Source organism: Alligator mississippiensis, chromosome 15 (genome assembly GCF_030867095.1).
Source record: "Alligator mississippiensis isolate rAllMis1 chromosome 15, rAllMis1, whole genome shotgun sequence".
In the NCBI taxonomy this organism is placed as follows: domain Eukaryota; kingdom Metazoa; phylum Chordata; order Crocodylia; family Alligatoridae; genus Alligator; species Alligator mississippiensis.
In genome coordinates, this window is record NC_081838.1 from 24104 (window position 1) to 42406 (window position 18303).

At 47.1% G+C, this 18303-nt stretch overlaps 2 long non-coding RNA genes across 2 annotated transcripts; both read right to left on the bottom strand.

Moving 5' to 3' along the window:
• Window positions 1–2150: 2150 nt before the first annotated feature.
• LOC132245576 (uncharacterized) lies at window positions 2151–6220 on the bottom strand. Its single transcript, XR_009457275.1, has 2 exons — window positions 2852–6220; window positions 2151–2737 (listed from the first exon to the last, which is right to left on the bottom strand). It is a non-coding gene; the product is annotated as an uncharacterized LOC132245576 (long non-coding RNA).
• A 7056-nt stretch (window positions 6221–13276) lies between these two features.
• Window positions 13277–18191, bottom strand: LOC132245587 (uncharacterized). The gene is made up of 2 exons (XR_009457291.1): window positions 14467–18191; window positions 13277–14352 (listed from the first exon to the last, which is right to left on the bottom strand). It is a non-coding gene; the product is annotated as an uncharacterized LOC132245587 (long non-coding RNA).
• Window positions 18192–18303: the final 112 nt, after the last annotated feature.

The window sequence follows — 18303 nt, forward strand, 5'->3', positions numbered from 1 at the left end:
CCATGCCCAGTTCGAGTTATACCAAGTGCGACATTTACAGAACAGATTCAAAAATAAATACAGGCCCAGTTACAGTTACTCCAAATGCTAGTGAAATAGAACGAGCTCACAAATATATCAAAGGCCACTTATAGTAACACCAAGTGCTGAAGTTAGGGAACACATTCAGAAAAGCATCCAGGGCCACTTATCATTACACCAACTGCTATGGTAAGGACTAGATGCACAAATGAATCCAGCGCCGGGTAGTGTTACACCGAGTGCTAGGTGGACAGCAAGGCTTCACACATGAATCCAGCTCCAGACACAGTTACACCAAGTACTTGGTTTAGGACACAGATTCAGAAATAAATCCAGGCGCAATTAGCATTTCATCAACTGCTAGGATGGTATAGCAGATTTCGCAATGACTCCAGGCTCACTTACCGTAACACCAAGTGCTAGGGAGACAGAACAGCTCCACTAATAAATCCAGGGACAGTTAGGGTTACACCAAGTGCTACGGTTAGGAAACCGGTCCACAGACGAATCCGGCCCCAGTTAGGCTTAGGCTGAGTCCAAGGGGGACACAACAGGTCCAACAATGTATCCAACTCCAGTTAGAGTTACACCGAGTGCTAGGGTTAGGAAACAGATTCAAAAATACATCCAGAGCCACTTACGGTGGCACCACATGCTAACCAGACACAACAGGTGCACCAACGAATCCGGGACCAGTTACAGTTACGCCAAGTGCTAAGGTTAGAGAACAGATTCAGAAACAAATCCACAGCCACTTAGGGTTCCACAAACTGCCAGGGGCAGGGACCCGATTCACAAAGCAATCCAGGGCCACTTAGGGTTACACCAAGTGCTAGGTGCACAGCAAGGGTCCACAAATGAATCCACCTCCAGACATGGACACACCAAGTGCTTGGCTTAGGACACAGCTTCACAAATGAATCCACACCACTTAGCATTACACCAACAGCTACGCTGGAAGAACAGAATCAGAAATGATTCCAGGCTCCGTTAGGAGTAGGCCAAGTGCTACACAGACAGAACAGGCCCACAAATGAATGCCGGGCCACCGAGGGTTACACCAAGTGCTCGCGTTAGACAGCGGGTTGACAAACGAACCCAGCTCCACTTTGGTCTATGCCAAGTGCTAGAGCATCAGAACAGGTCCACAAAAGATTCCGGGGCCGGTTAGAGTTGCACCACGTGCTAGGGCTAGGACACAGATTCTGACATGAAACTGAGGCCCATTCAGGTTAACACCAACTCCTCGGTTACACCACAGGTGCAGAAATGAATCCCGGCCCAGCTAGGGTTAGGCCGAGTGCTAGGGGGACACAATGGGGACGCTTCTGAATTCACAGACACTTCGGGTTACACCAAGTTCTAGGGGGGCAGCACAAGTCCACAAATGAATCCGGGTCCACTTACGAGGTATCCCAACTGCAGGGTGACACCACCGAGTCACAAATGAATCCAGACCCTCTTAGGATTAGGCCCACTGCTAGGATTACCGAACAAATTCAGCAATGAATCCGTGTCCAGGGAGGGGTAACACTGTGAAAGACACAAGCATCACTCTGTTAGTTAGTCACAGATTTGCCAGACACCTTTGTTCACAAGCAGCTGCAGCAGGGAGGCAATGAACAGTCCCACCACAGAAAATCAATGCAAACCTTTTAGATGTTTAAATGTCATGTCACTTGACAGACGACACAGTAAAGGTGACCAGATAACTAGCTGGCACCTAGAACCAAGAAACACAGGAAAATTATGGGGTTACCTACTAATGCCATAGATCTGCTCCGTTGCTATGGAAAATTCCACACAGCACTTCTTTGAACCATATTAAGGGCTGGGCTTTTCTTCTACATTGCCCCGTTTCTGTACTTATAATACAACTCATACAATTTCTAACCTTGTCTTGGCTGACAAACTGCAAAATGCACCCATATCAGAACATTATGATTTATGCATCCTGCGAGGCACAGTCACGCTTGTTCTTAGCTACAGTATCTGTCAACGCTCCCTTGACAACAACTGACAGACTACTTGCAATTGACCCAGTATCACATTAGACAGAATTTTTGCACCTTTGTTGGGATCAACTAAGGTACCAATTGCATAGCAATAAAGAGGAACAGTTGTAGAAATAGAATAAACTCCAGGACCATGATTGCACTACAAAATCCTTTGGCCCCAAATGTGACAAAACAGGTGCACACACTCCATTCATCAGTTTCATAAACTTTAGCAACTTCTTCCTCTATACTTTCAGCCACATGCTCAATAGCGCTACAACCATCTGGGATATACACGTATAAAGTCTGGAGATTATTCGTTGGGCTCAGAGATAATATCTTCGATCACCAACTGGTAAATCTGGCCAGGCTGCAGTGCTGGGTTCAGGGGAGAGGTTACTAGCACTTGCACCCTGATACTCCTCATTTTCCATACTAAGATATTGATGCTCTTTGTCCTTGGCCTCAGGGAAAGGTCTTAGCCCAGGTAGCAATGCAACTGTTTCAGGGTCCAATAGAGGTGATACCTTTTTCCAGTGCAGGTCCATGTCTAGAGACCTTGGCAACAAACGGCAGTGTTACTGGTCCAGAGCACCTGCAACAGTCCATTCCATGTCAGTTGAAGCACATTTTTCCAATGATGGACCTTTACATAAATCCAATCACCTGGTATGAGATTGACAGGAAACATCTGGTGGTGAACGTAAATCTTCTCGCACCTGAAAATGAACACACCTGACACATTTTAGTAATGCTTGACAATACTGTGACACAAGATCATCAGCTAAATGGCTGTTAATCTCAGTAGGTTTGGAACCCACACCGCCACTTACCTGCACAATTACCATGGATGCGGAGAGGATCAAGCTGTCCACTGGGTCACAAGGTTCCAGCTGGGCCCCCTTGCTCCCAACTCTGCCTTTCTAGACAGCCGTGGCGCGGCTAGATCCAACCTTCATCTCAGACCAGGTCAGCGACTCATTATTCTTTCACAAACAGGAACGTTAGCACTAAAACACAACGCTCAAAAATATTCAGTCCCAGCCTTGGTCAGCAATACCAGACAAAACACCCACACTATTCCCCAGCTTTCGATATGCTTTACTGTAGACTGTCTTGTTACCCCTGTAATTTTAAACCATTTTCATACATACAAACAAGGCAAGCAGCCTACAAATTATTTCAGACGATCGGGACACATGAGCTTGAGCTGGTTTCCTGAGCCGCACACAGACAATCCTCCAGCAATAACCCCTGTAGAGATTTCAGAATCCAAGGAAAGGCCAAGGGCCAGGGTTAGGGAACAGATTGATAAATGAATCCAAGTACGCTTAAGGTTACACTAAATCCGACAGGTACAACACAGATGCAGAAAAGAATCAGGGGCTAGTTACGCTTACGCTGACCGCTAGGGTTAGGGAACGGACTCATAAACAAATACAGGGTTTGTTAGGCTTGCACCAAGTGCTACAGTTAGGGAACAGGTCCACAAATGAATCCAGCACCAGTTAAGGTTAGGCCAAATGCTAGAGACAGAACAGGTCCACAAGTGAAGCTGAGTCCATTAACTGTTAGGCCAAGGACTAGGGTTAGGGAACATAATCTGAAATTAATCCCAGTCCAGCAAGGCTTACTACAAGGGCTATGCTTAGGAAACATATTCAGAAAAGAATCCCGCCCCAGCGACGGTTACACCAAGTGCTAGGGTTAGGGAACATAACCGCCAACAAATCCAGGCCCAGTTATAGTTACAGCAAGTGGTACGGGTAGGGAAGGTATTCAGAAACACATCCAGATCGAGTTAGCGTTACGACAACTGGTACGGTTAGCGAACAGATTCAACAACAAATCCGGGGTCGGTTAGGGTTAGGCAAAGTGCTAGGGTTAGGGAACGGATTCCAAAACGAATCTGAGTCCACTTATTGTTATTTGGAGTGCCAAGCTTAGGGAATGCGCTCCAAGCTGAATCCAGGCCCCGTTAAGGTTACGCCAAGCGCTACAGTTATGGAACACATTCACAAATGAATCCAGCCCCAGTGAGGGTTACGCCGAGTGGTAGTGGGGACAAAACGGGTCCACAAACAAATCTGGGTCCCGTTAGGGGTACAGCAGTTGCTAGGATTAGGAAACATATTCAAAAAGGAATCAAACTCCACTTAGGGTTACGCCAAGTGCTAGGATTGGAGAACGGATTCAAAAAAGAATCCGGGGACAGTTAGGGTTAGTCCGACTGGTAGGGTTAGGGAATAGATTCAGGAAGGAATCCAGGGCCAGGGACGGTTAGGCCGAGTGCTACTGGGACAGAACGGGTCCACAAATGAATCAAAGTCCCGTGATGGCTAGGGCAACGGTTAGGGTTAGGAAACAGATTTTGAAACAAATGCCAAACCACTTAGTTAGGGTGAGTCCAAGTGCTAGGATTAGGGATCGGAGTCAGAAATGAATCCGGGCCCAGCATCGGTTACGCCGAGTGCTAGGGTGAGGGAACAGGTGCACAAACTAATCCGGGACCACTTAGACTGATGCCAAGTGGTAGGGTGAGGGAACAGAATCGGAAATGAATCCAAGTCCAACAAGTGGTAATGCCGCGGAAGAAAGAAGCATCGCTCTGTGATTTCATCACGACGTGGTCAGGCACCTTTCTGTACAACCAGCTGCAGGAGGGAGGCACTGGGCCTGTCCACGGCACGCAATCAAAGCAAACCTTTTATATGTTGGTTTCAATTGCCGGTCACATGACAAAAGAGATAACAAGTACAATAGACAACTAGTTGCTACCTAGCACCTGCACACACCGCAAAGTGCACACCTGGGAAATTTATGGGTGGACCGACTAACATCGTAGGTGAGCTCAGTAGGTATGGGAAATTCAACGAAGCACTCCTTACAAACATATTAAGGCCAGGGGTTTTCTTCTCCTCCTATACAAAGACCTATGGGTACAGCACAGGCCCACAAATGAATCCAGGTCAACTTAGCATTACGCTGGTGCTACAATGAGGGAACAAGTCCACAAATGAATCCATACCCAGTTAGGCTTACACCAAATGCTAGGGTTTGTAGTGAGCATGTTTGTTATTGGACTGAAACAGAATAGTTTTCTGATAGCATACTGTTAGGTTAACAATGATTTCGATTATTAAGAAGTATGAGCTTTGCAGCTCAATGCAAGGCATGACCTGCGGCCTAGCAATGCCACTGACCACAAGGCAGAAAGATAGCTAAGCCTTCACTTGCGTCAAGTAATCCTTTTAACTATGTTACCCAGTTTCTGAGTTAAATGCAGCAAGTGGATCTGTGTCTGTGTGCTGTAACATAAGCTACAACAAGGAACAGGATAAGACAAGCAAAGCCATTGTTCTAAGTACAGTGATCGTGTCCTTAAGAAGTATCTACCGCTGCAAGGTCTTGCTAGGCTATTGTAATGTTACTCTTACTGAACTGTTAGCTTTTTAAAAGTCCTAGTTCAGCTTAATAGAACTATGCTGTTATGAGGATGTGTGAAGCACTGCCCAAGTATAGCTTCTGTTAACCCTATAGCGTTGCCTTGTTGTAAACAGTCGAAAAGACCGCCCCACCCTTTCAGGGTGGACATTTTGCAACTTGCCAGGCTCAGTGGTCATTGCTCGAGGAAATAAACTGCAGCAAACTTTACGTGTGTTGTCTAGTTCCTATGCAGCGAGACAATGAACCCCAGGGAGTTCTCTCCCCACACGGTTAGGACCCACAACACATTTAACATTACAAGTTCAACTCCCACTACGAACAACTATTAACAGCTGACACACAGGTTACTCCTTCGCATTCGCCCGACACCTACGCACTTGTGTTACAATGCCGATTAAGTGTGTCTGGGCCCTGGACTCTAAAGCAACGGATCTCCATGTATGTCTCTTCCTATCTGTACATCAGTGGTATATGTGTCAGGTCAGTATGATGACAGGTATGTGCCTCCTGTACATGGGAGACCTTGAAAAGCCAAAGTTAACACAGTACAAGTGCAACACCTTACACTCACTATCAGGCAGAATAGAACTGCTACAGTAGACATCCCTAGTCTAAACAACTGGGGCTAAGCAGTAATGACAGCTTAAAGTGACCTCAATTACTTGAAAGCCAATGTCCAAAGCCTACAGAACCGAAACGCACCCCAGCACAAAACACACAACTCCGACCAGAGCTGCACCACAACTCGAAAGGAACCTGCTTCACATGGACACTGGGACTAAGGGAAAATCTGTCTCTTACCCAGGCCCTCTGGGTTCGGAGAAGACACAGCATGGCTCTGCAGCAGCTACCAAAGTTTCACTTGGCAACATTAGGTGCTCCAAATTGGAAACATTCCCACCACCACAACCCTAACCACAGCAGCTGCAAACAGGCAGCAGGGAGAAGCTCGAAACATACAAATGCACCCCACAAAGTCACGGGACAGCACCCAAAGGCAATGAAAGGGAACAGCAGCAAAGGCCAAACTGAGCAAAGCAACAAATAATGACAAGACAAAGGCAGTACAAAGCCATACGATATTACAACCCTACTTGACAGGGGTGCCAGCTGCACTACAGAGAGAGACAGAATGATGCTTAGAATTATTACAGGGAACACTTGTAATACCATCAAACCTGACCCCACTCAGGATGGCAAATCACAGTGGTGGTATTAAACACAGGAGATAGTACAACACTGCCAAACTACTGCAAGGCAAACACGTGCACGGTGGCACAGAGCATTAGAGCCACCTTGATGCAAGCCCTCAGGTCCTCTAACAGAGAATCCGTCTGCAGGCAAACTCTCTTCCTAACTGTCCCAGGCTGTAACTTGACACTCAGTTGCCACTATATGTCTCCTTCACTTCGCTGCTGTCCAAACACGGTTGTAACCACAGCCTCTCAACCGGATACATGACATGAAGCTCGTCTCCTCAGTCCCTGTCGGTCCCAGGGACATCGGGGCTATAGGAAACCCCCAGCGCAAAAGCAACGAAAAAGGAAGCACTTACTTACCCCTTGCAGGAGCCACGGACCGCAGAAACGCGCACGCCGGGAAATCCCCCGTGCCTTTTGTCAGCCACGCTTACATCCAGCTGAGAGCGGCTGACGGCCGCGAGAAACGCCTCCCCGCGGGAATAAAGTGCGGCCCCGGAAGCAGCGCCGGGAGGCTGCAGGAGAAGACGGAGCCCGCGGAGAAGCCCGAGGTCCCCGGCGGGCACGCACGGGGTTTCTCCACCTCGGCCAGACAAAGCTGCAGCAGCGCCGGGAGCGGCGACAGCCGCCGCCACGAGAACACCAGCTGCGGAGCCGGAGCCGACGCGAGCCGGTAGGAGAGCGGGGGAGGGAACCGGCTGCGGAGCCGCTGGAAAACCCGGCAAGGCCGCTGGTGAAGGAACCGGCTGTTGCTCGCGTTTCTGTACTAACAGCATACAAGAGTACCGTTTCTCCTCCTGCACAGACTCTAATTTTTCAAATGCAGGTCTTCTCTCTCCTGCTGGGTGACATCAGTGGTTCCTGGGTGAATCCATGCAAGGTCAGGACCCAGTCACGACAGGCCATTCTGCACACACCTGCTACCATTGAATGTTAATCAACCGTTCTGATTCATCAGGGACCCAAGTTACCTGGCACAGGTACACAGACTCATATGTCAAGACTCATTCTAGCATTGTCTCTCTCCCCATCACATCTCCCAAAAATATACAGTGCAAGCAAAACAGGGGTTCACTTCAGTTACCAACACAGGTCAAACCCAGGGAAAAATGTTTCATATTTGTATGGTAAAATTATTACATGTCAGAAAACATTTCTCCTTTATGCTTACTAATCTCTATTGCTGTATAAGCTTGTCCATTAATACACCACTAATGGACAACCTATAACTGTCTCTCGTTCAATATCCAAGTTGCTAGCAAAAAGTGGTACCTCTGTATGCCCTATAGCTAAAAGTATATCTATCTCTGTCTAGGTCAGACATGGTTGCAGAAGGGGAGGGAACGCATATTTGCTTTCCAGAAATATTACTTTTAACAAACCATAGGTCTTGCTACATGTGACTCAGAAATGTCTCCAGGTCCACTTAAGGGTGACACCAAGTGCTATGGAACAGAACAGGTCCACAACCAACTCCACAACCACTTACAGTTCCACCAAGTGCCACGGTTAGGGAACTGATTTAGAAATGATTCCAGGGCCAGTTACAATTATGCCGAGTGCTGGGGGAACAAAACAGGGCCTCAAATACACCCGGGTCCAGTAAGGAGGAACAACAAGTACCAAGATTAGGGAACAAATTCAGACCTGAATCCAGGCCTACTTAGAGTGACACCGACAGCTAGGCCGACGCCACAATTCTACAAATGAAGCCAGACCCAGTTACTATTACACCAAGCGATGCCCTGATGGAATGGATTCGGTAAAGGATCCAGACCCACTTACAGTTAGACCAAATGCTACAGCTAGCAAACAGCTCCACAAAGGACTCCAAGACCACTTAGGGTTAGGCCAAGTACAAGACTTAAGGAACAGATTCAGACTGGCATCCACATCCAATTAGGGTTACACCAACTGCTACAGTTAGGGAACATATTAAGAAATGAATCCAGGCCCAGGTAGGGCTGCGCCCAGTGCTACGCAGAGACAACAAGGCCGTAAAAGAATCCAAACCCAGGTAAGCTTAGCCCGAGTGCTAGGGTTGCGGAACAGACTCATAAATGAATCTGGCCCCATGTAGGGTTAGACCGAGTGCTAGGCGGCCGGAACAGGTAGACCAATGAATCCAAGCCCACTTATCGTAAGGCCAAGTGCTAGGTGAACAGCAAGGGTCCACAAATCAATTCCAGCACCACACAGGCTTACACCAAGTGCTTGGGTTAGGAAACACATTTAAAAATGATTCCACACCCAGTTACGTTGACACCGACTGCTACAGTGGGGAAAGAGATTCATAAATTAATCCAGGCGCAGTTAGATTTAGGGCAAATGCTACGCAGACACAACAGACCCACCAATGAATCCTGGGCCATTTACAGTGACACCAATTGCTAGGGTTACCGAACCTGTCAACAAACACATCTGGGTCCAGTTCGGGTTAGGCCAAGTGCTGAAGTTAGGGCAAGGGGTTCAGAAACACATCCAAATACAGTTACAGTTGCGCCAACTTTTAGGGTTAGGGGACGTATTAAAAAAAAAAAACGGTCCAGGCCCAGTTAGGGTTAGACCAAGTGCTAGGGTTATGAAATGGGTCCACAAGCCAATCCAGGCCCAGTCTGGCTTAGACCAAGTACTAGGGTTAGGGAGTGGGTCCACAACCGAATCCAGGCCCACAGAGGGTTATGCCAAGTGGAACAGTTACATAATGGGTCCACAACCAAATCAAGGCCCAGTTAGGCGTAGGGCAAGTGCTAGGGGGACAGAACAGGTCCACAAATGTATCCAAGTCCAGTTATGGTTACACCCACTGGTAGGGTTACAAAACACATTCAGACATCAGTCTAGGGCCAGTGAGGGTTGCACCGAGTGCTAGACTGACAGAAAGGCTACCTAAACAAATCCAGGGCCAATTAGGGTTAGGCCAAGTGCAAAGGTTCAGGAACAGATTCATACATGTATCCAAATACAGGTATGATTACAACCAATTCTAGGGTTACAGAAATTATTCAGAAAGTCATCGGGGCCCAGTTAGGGTTAGGTCAGGTGCTAGGGTTAGGAAACAGATTCAGAAACGAATCCAGGCCGTTAGACTTGGCCCACATGCTAGGGGAACAGAACTGGTCCGCTAATGTATCCAAGTCCAGTTATAGTTACACCGAGTGCTAAGGTTATGGACCACATTCAGAAATGCCTCCAGGGCCACTTTGGGTGACACCGAATGCTAAGCAGACAGAACAGGTGCACCCATGAACCCAAGGCCACTTAGGATTGGGCTAAGTGCTATCGTGAGGCACCTGATTCACAAATGAATCCGGGGCCACTTGGGCTTACACCAAGTGCTTTGCTTACCAAAAAAATCAGAAATGAATGCAGGCATAGTTAGGGTTAGGCCAAGTGCTAGGCAGACACAAGAGGTCCACAAACGATTCCAAGGCCAGTTAAGGTGACTACGAATGCTAGAGTTAGGGAACAGGTCCACAGACGAATCCGGGCCCAGTTAGAGTGCCGGGGTTAGGGAACAGATTACAAAATGAATCCACATATAGTTACGGTTACACTGTCTGCTAGGGTTAGGGAACATTTTCAGAAATGCGTCCGGGCCCAGTTACGGTTAAGCCAAGTACTACGGAGACAGAACGGGTCCACAAATGTATCCAGCTCCGCTTGCGGTTACACCGACTGCTAGGGGTGGGGAACAGACGCAGAAATGCATACCAGGCCTCTTAAGTTTACTCCACATGCTGGTCAGACATCAGAGGTGCGCCCGTGAATCCGCGGCCACTTACACTTAGGCCAAGTGCTAAGGTTAGGGAACAGATTCAGACACAAATCCAGGGCCACTTAGGGTTGCGCTAAGTGCTAGGTTGACCGACCAAATCCACAAATGGATCCTGGGCCAAATACAGTTACACCAACTGCTAGGTGGACAGCAAGGGTCCACAAATAAATCAAGCTCCACATACAGTTACACCAAGTGGTTTGGTTAGGACACAACATCACAAATGAATCCATGCCAAGGTAGCATTACACCAACTGCTACGGTGGGGGAAGAGACCCAAAACTTACTCCTGCCTCACTTAGGGTTAGGCCAAGTGCTAGGCACACGGAACACATCCACAAATGAATCCAGGGCCAGGTAGGATAACACCAAGTGCTAGGGTTACAGAACGGGTCCACAAACAAATCCAGGTGCAGTTCGGGTTACACCAAGTGCTAGGGTTGCAAAGCAGAATTAGAAATGAATCCAGACCCACTTAGCTTTACACCAACTGCTAGGGTGGGGGAACAGATTCAGAAATGAATCCAGGCTCAGTGAGGGTTACAAGAAGTGCTAGGCACACAAAACAGGTCCACAAAGCAATCCAGGGCCAGTTAGGGTTACAGCAAGTGCTAGGGTTACAGAACAGGCCCACAAACCAATCCGTGTCCAGTTAGCTTTACACCGAGTGCTAAAGTTAGAGAACGGAATCAAAAGTGAATCGCAGTACACTTAGCATTACACCAAATTGTAGGATTAGGGAACCAAATCAGAAATTAATCCAAGACCAGATACCGTTATGCCAACTCCTAAGGGGACAGAACAGGTCCACAAATGTATACAAGTCCAGTTAGGGTTACACTGAGTGCTAGGATTAGGAAACGGGTGCAGAAAAAATTCCCGCACAATTAGGGTTATGCCGACTGACAGGGTTAGGGATCCGATTCATAAATGAATCCGGGTACTGCTAGGGTTACACCCAAACCTACAGTTAGGGAACGTATTCAAAAATGAATCCCGGCCCACTTCCCTTTAGGCCAAGTGCTACGGTTAGGAAACAGATTCATAAATGAATCCAGATACAGGTAGGGTTACACCAAAATCTAGGGTTAGGGAACATATACAGAAACATATCCGAGCCCAGTTAGGGTTAGGCCAAGTGCTAGGGTTAGTGACCAGCTCCACAAATTAATCCATGCCCAGTTAGATTTAGACCAAGTCGTACGTTTACAGAACGGATTAAAACATAAATACAGGCCCAATTACAGTTACTCCAAGTGCTAGGGAAACAGAACGAGTCCACAAATATGTCCAAGGCCACTTACAGTAACACCAACTGCTGAAGTTAGGGAACACATTCAGAAAAGCATCCAGGGCCACTTATCGTTACACCAACTGCTATGGTAAGGACTGGATGCACAATTGAATCCAGCGCCAGGTACGGTTACACCAAGTGCTAGGCGGACAGCAAGGGTTCACAAATGAATCCATCTCCAGATACAGTTACACCAAGTGCTTGGTTTAGGACACAGATTCAGAAATAAATCCAGGCGCAATTAGCATTTCATCAACTGCTAGGGTAGTAGAGCAGATTTGGCAATGACTCCAGGCTCACTTACCGTTACACCAAGTGCTAGGGAGACAGAACAGCTCCACTAATAAATCCAGGGACAGTTAGGGTTACACCGAGTGCTACGGTTAGGAAACCGGTCCACAGACGAATCCGGCCCCAGTTAGGCTTAGGCTGAGTCCAAGGGGGACACAACAGGTCCAACAATGTATCCAACTCCAGTTAGGGTTACACCGAGTGCTAGGGTTAGGAAACAGATTCAAAAATACATCCAGAGCCACTTACGGTGGCACCACATGCTAACCAGACACAACAGGTGCACCAATAAATCCAGGAGCAGTTACAGTTACGCCAAGTGCTAGGGTTAAAGAACAGATTCAGAAACAAATCCACAGCCACTTAGGGTTCCACAAACTGCCAGGGGGAGGGACCCGATTCACAAAGCAATCCAGGGCCACTTAGGGTTACACCAAGTGCTAGGTGGAAAGCAAGGGTCCACAAATGAGTCCACCTCCAGATATGGAGACACCAAGTGCTTGGCTTAGGACACAGCTTCACAAAGGAATCCACGCCACTTAGCATTACACCAACAGCTACGGTGGGAGAACAGAATCAGAAATGCTTCCAGGCTCCGTTAGGGGTACGCCAAGTGCTACACAGACAGAACAGGCCCACAAATGAATGCCGGGCCAGTGAGGGTTACACCAAGTGCTCGCGTTAGACAGCGGGTCGACAAACGAACCCGGCTCCACTTAGGTCTATGCCAAGTGCTAGAGCATCAGAACAGGTCCACAAAAGATTCCGGGGCCAGTTAGAGTTGCACCACGTGCTAGGGCTAGGGCACAGATTCTGACATGAAACTGAGGCCCATTCAGGTTAACACCAACTCCTGGGTTACACCACAGGTGCAGAAATGAATCCCGGCCCAGCTAGGGTTAGGCCGAGTGCTAGGGGGACACAATGGGGACGCTTCTGAATCCACAGACACTTCGGGTTACACCAAGTTCTAGGGGGGCAGCACAAGTCCACAAATGAATCCGGGTCCACTTACGAGGTATCCCAACTGCAGGGTGACACCACCGAGTCAGAAATGAATCCAGACCCCCTTAGGATTAGGCCGAGTGCTAGGATTACCGACCAAATTCAGCAATGAATCCGTGTCCAGGGAGGGGTAACACTGTGAAAGACACAAGCATCACTCTGTTAGTTAGTCACAGATTTGCCAGACACCTTTGTTCACAAGCAGCTGCAGCAGGGAGGCAGTGAACAATCCCACCACAGAAAATCAATGCAAACCTTTTAGATGTTTAAATGTCATGTCACTTGACAGACGACACAGTCAAGGTGACCAGATAACTAGCTGGCACCTAGAACCGGGAAACACAGGAAAATTATGGGGTTACCTACTAACGCCATAGATCTGCTCCGTTGCTCTGGAAAATTCCACACAGCACTTCTTAGATCCATATTAAGGGCTGGGCTTTTCTTCTACATTGCCCCGTTTCTGTACTTATACTACAGCTGATACAATGTGTAACCTTCTGTTGGCTGACAAACTGCAAAATGCACCAATATCAAAACACTATGATTTATGCATCCTGCGAGGCACAGTCACGCTTCGTCTTAGCTACAGTATCTGTCAACGCTCCCTTGAGAACAATTGACAGACTACTTGCAATTGACCCAGTATCACATTAGACAGAATTTTTGCACCTTTGTTGGGATCAACTAAGGTACCAATTGCATAGCAATAAGAAGAACAGTTGGAGAAAGAGAATAAACTCCAGGACCATGATTGCACTACAAAATCTTTTGGCCCCAAATGTGACAAAACAGCTGCACACACTCCATTCATCAGTTTCATAAACTGTAGCCACTTCTTTCTCTATACTTTGGGCCACATGCTCAATAGCACTAGAACCATCCGGGATAGACACGTATAAAGTCTGGACATTATTCATTGGGCTCAGAGATAATATCTTCCATCGCCAACTGGTGAATCTGGCCAGGCTGCAGTGCTGGGTTCAGGGGAGAGGTTACTAGCACTTGCACCCTGATACTCCTCATTTTCCAGACTAAGATCTTGCCGCTGTTTGTCCTTCGCCTCAGGGAAAGGTCTTAGCCCAGCTTGCAATTCAACTGCTCTAGGGTCCAATAGAGGTGATAACTTTTTACAGTGCAAGTCCACGTCGAGAGACCTGGGCAACAAACAGCAGTGTTAGTGGGCCAAACCACCTGGAACAGTCCATTCCGTGTCAGTTGAAGCACATTGTTCAAATGATGGACCTTTACATAAATCCAATCACCTGGTATGAGATTCTGACAGGAAACATCCGGTGGTTAACGTAAATCTTCTTGGACCTGAAAATGAACGGACCTGACACACTTTAGTAATGCTTGACAATACTGTGACACAAGATCATAAGCTAAATGGCTGTTAATCCCAGTAGGTTGGGAACCCACACCACCACTTACCTGGACAATTACCGTGGATGCGGAGACAATAAAACTGTTCACTGCGTCACAAGGTTCCAGCTGGGCCCCCTTGCTTCCAACTCTGCCTTTCTAGACAGCCGTGGGGCGGCTAGATCCAAGCTTCATCTCAGAGCGAGTCAGCGACTCATATTCTTTCACACACAGGAACTTTGGCACTAAAACACAGCGCTCAAAAATATTTCGTCCCACCCTTGGTCAGCAATACCACACAAAACACCCACACTATTCCCCAGCTTTCTATATGCTTTACTGTAGACTGTCTTGTTACCCCTGTCATCTTAAACCATTTTCATACATACAAACAAGGCAAGCAGCCTACGGATTATTTCAGAAGCTCGGGAGACGTGAGCTTGAGCTGCTTTCCTGAGCTGCACAGACAATCCTCCACCAATAACCCCTGTAGAGATTTCAGAATCCAAGGAAAGGCCAAGGGCCAGGGTTAGGGAACAGATTGATAAATGAATCCAAGTACGCTTAAAGTTACACTAAATCCGACGGGTACAACACAGATGCAGAAAAGAATCAGGGGCTAGTTACGCTTACGCTGACTGCTAGGGTTAGGGAACGGACTAATAAACAAATACAGGGTTTGTTAGGCTTGCACCAAGTGCTACAGTTAGGGAACAGGTCCACAAATGAATCCAGCACCAGTTAAGGTTAGGCCAAATGCTACAGAGACAGAACGGGTCCACAAGTGAAGCTGAGTCCATTAACTGTTAGGCCAAGGACTAGGGTTAGGGAACATAATCTGAAATTAATCCCAGTCCAGCAAGGCTTACTACAAGGGCTATGCTTAGGAAACATATTCAGAAAAGAATCCCGCCCCAGCGACGGTTACACCAAGTGCTAGGGTTAGGGAACATAACCGCCAACAAATCCAGGCCCAGTTATAGTTACAGCAAGTGGTACGGGTAGGGAAGGTATTCAGAAACACATCCAGATCGAGTTAGGGTTACGACAACTGGTACGGTTAGCGAACAGATTCAACAACAAATCCGGGGTCGGTTAGGGTTAGGCAAAGTGCTAGGGTTAGGGAACGGATTCCAAAACGAATCTGAGTCCACTTATTGTTATTTGGAGTGCCAAGCTTAGGGAATGCGCTCCAAGCTGAATCCAGGCCCCGTTAAGGTTACGCCAAGCGCTACAGTTATGGAACACATTCAGAAATGAATCCAGCCCCAGTGAGGGTTACGCCGAGTGGTAGTGGGGACAAAACGGGTCCACAAACAAATCTGGGTCCCGTTAGGGGTACAGCAGTTGCTAGGATTAGGAAACATATTCAAAAAGGAATCAAACTCCACTTAGGGTTACGCCAAGTGCTAGGATTGGAGAACGGATTCAAAAAAGAATCCGGGGACAGTTAGGGTTAGTCCGACTGGTAGGGTTAGGGAATAGATTCAGGAAGGAATCCAGGGCCAGGGACGGTTAGGCCGAGTGCTACTGGGACAGAACGGGTCCACAAATGAATCAAAGTCCCGTGATGGCTAGGGCAACGGTTAGGGTTAGGAAACAGATTTTGAAACAAATGCCAACGCACTTAGTTAGGGTGAGTCCAAGTGCTAGGATTAGGGATCGGAGTCAGAAATGAATCCGGGCCCAGCATCGGTTACGCCGAGTGCTAGGGTGAGGGAACAGGTGCACAAACTAATCCGGGACCACTTAGACTGATGCCAAGTGGTAGGGTGAGGGAACAGAATCGGAAATGAATCCAAGTCCAAAAAGTGGTAATGCCGCGGAAGAAAGAAGCATCGCTCTGTGATTTCATCACGACGTGGTCAGGCACCTTTGTGTACAACCAGCTGCAGGAGGGAGGCACTGGGCCTGTCCACGGCACGCAATCAAAGCAAACCTTTTATATGTTGGTTTCAATTGCCGGTCACATGACAAAAGAGATAACAAGTACAATAGACAACTAGTTGCTACCTAGCACCTGCACACACCGCAAAGTGCACACCTGGGAAATTTATGGGTTGACCTACTAACATCGTAGGTGAGCTCAGTAGGTATGGGAAATTCAACGAAGCACTCCTTACAAACATATTAAGGCCAGGGGTTTTCTTCTCCTCCTATACAAAGACCTATGGGTACAGCACAGGCCCACAAATGAATCCAGGTCAACTTAGCATTACACTGGTGCTACAATGAGGGAACAAGTCCACACATGAATCCATACCCAGTTAGGCTTACACCAAATGCTAGGGTTTGTAGTGAGCATGTTTGTTATTGGACTGAAACAGAATAGTTTTCTGATAGCATACTGTTAGGTTAACAATGATTTCGATTATTAAGAAGTATGAGCTTTGCAGCTCAATGCAAGGCATGACCTGCGGCCTAGCAATGCCACTGACCACAAGGCAGAATGATAGCTAAGCCTTCACTTGGGTCAAGTAATCCTTTTAACTATGTTACCCAGTTTCTGAATTAAATGCAGCAACTGTGTGCTGTAACATAAGCTACAACAAGGAACAGGATAAGACTAAAAAAGCCATTGTTCTAAGTACAGTGATCGTGTCCTTAAGAAGTATCTACCGCTGCAAGGTCTGGCTAGGCTATTGTAATGGTACTCTTACTGAACTGTTCGCTTTTAAAAAGTGCTAGTTCAACTTAATAGAAATATACTGTTATGAAGATCTGTGAAGCACTGCCCAAGTATGGCTTCTGTTAACCCTGTAGCATTGCCTTGTTGTAAACAGTCTAAAAGACCGCCCCACCCTTTCAGGGTGGCCATTTTGCAACTTGCCAGCCTTAGTGGTCATTGCTCGAGCAAATGAACTGCAGCAAACTTTACCTGTATTGTCTAGTTGCTATGCAGCTAGACAATGAACCCCAGGAAGTTCTCTCCCCACAGGGTTAGGATCCACCACACATTTAACATTACCAGTTCAACTCCCACTACAAACAACTATTAACAGCTGACACGCAGGTTACTCCTTCGCGTTCGCCCGACACCTACGCACTTGTGTTACAATGCCGATTAAGTGTGTCTGGGCCCTGGACTCTAAAGCCACTGATCTCCATGTATGTCTCTTCCTATCTGTACATCAGTGGTATATGTGTCAGGTCAGTATGATGACAGGTATGTGCCTCCTGTACATGGGAGACCTTGAAAAGCCAAAGTTAACACAGTACAAGTGCAACACCTTACACTCACTATCAGGCAGAATAGAACTGCTACAGTAGACATCCCTAGTCTAAACAACTGGGGCTGTAGTCCTCAGGTTTGTCATTGCCCTGAAATAGATTAGTTTTCTGAAAGCATACTGTTAGGTTTACAATAATTTGGATTTTTAAGAAGTATTAGCTTCACAGCTGAATACAAGGCATGACCTGTGGCCTAGTAATGCAGCTGACCACAAGGCAGAATGATAGCTAGGCCTTTGCTTGTGTCAAGTAATCATTTTAACTGCAACAAGCATTTTCTGAGTTAAAAAGTGAATCTGTGTCTGTGTGCTAAAAAAAAAAACCACCTACAGCTAGAAGTAAGATAAGACAGAGAAACCACTGTTTGAGCTTACTGGTTGTGTCCTTGAGAAGTGTCTTCTACTGTGTAAGGTTTTGCTAACATAATGTTACTGTTACTTAACTTTTAGCTTTTAAAAAGTGCTAGTTCAGCTTAATAGAAATATGCTGTTACAAAGCTTTGTAGAGCACCGCCCCAAGTATTGCTTTTTGTTAACCATATAGTCTTGCTTTGTTGTAAGAAATATAAAAGATCACCTCACCCTTGAGGGGGGGCCAATTTGCCTTTTGCTGGCTTTATGGTCTTTGCTCGAGCAAATAAACAGCTGTCTTTCTTTACCCGCGTTGTCTGTCAAT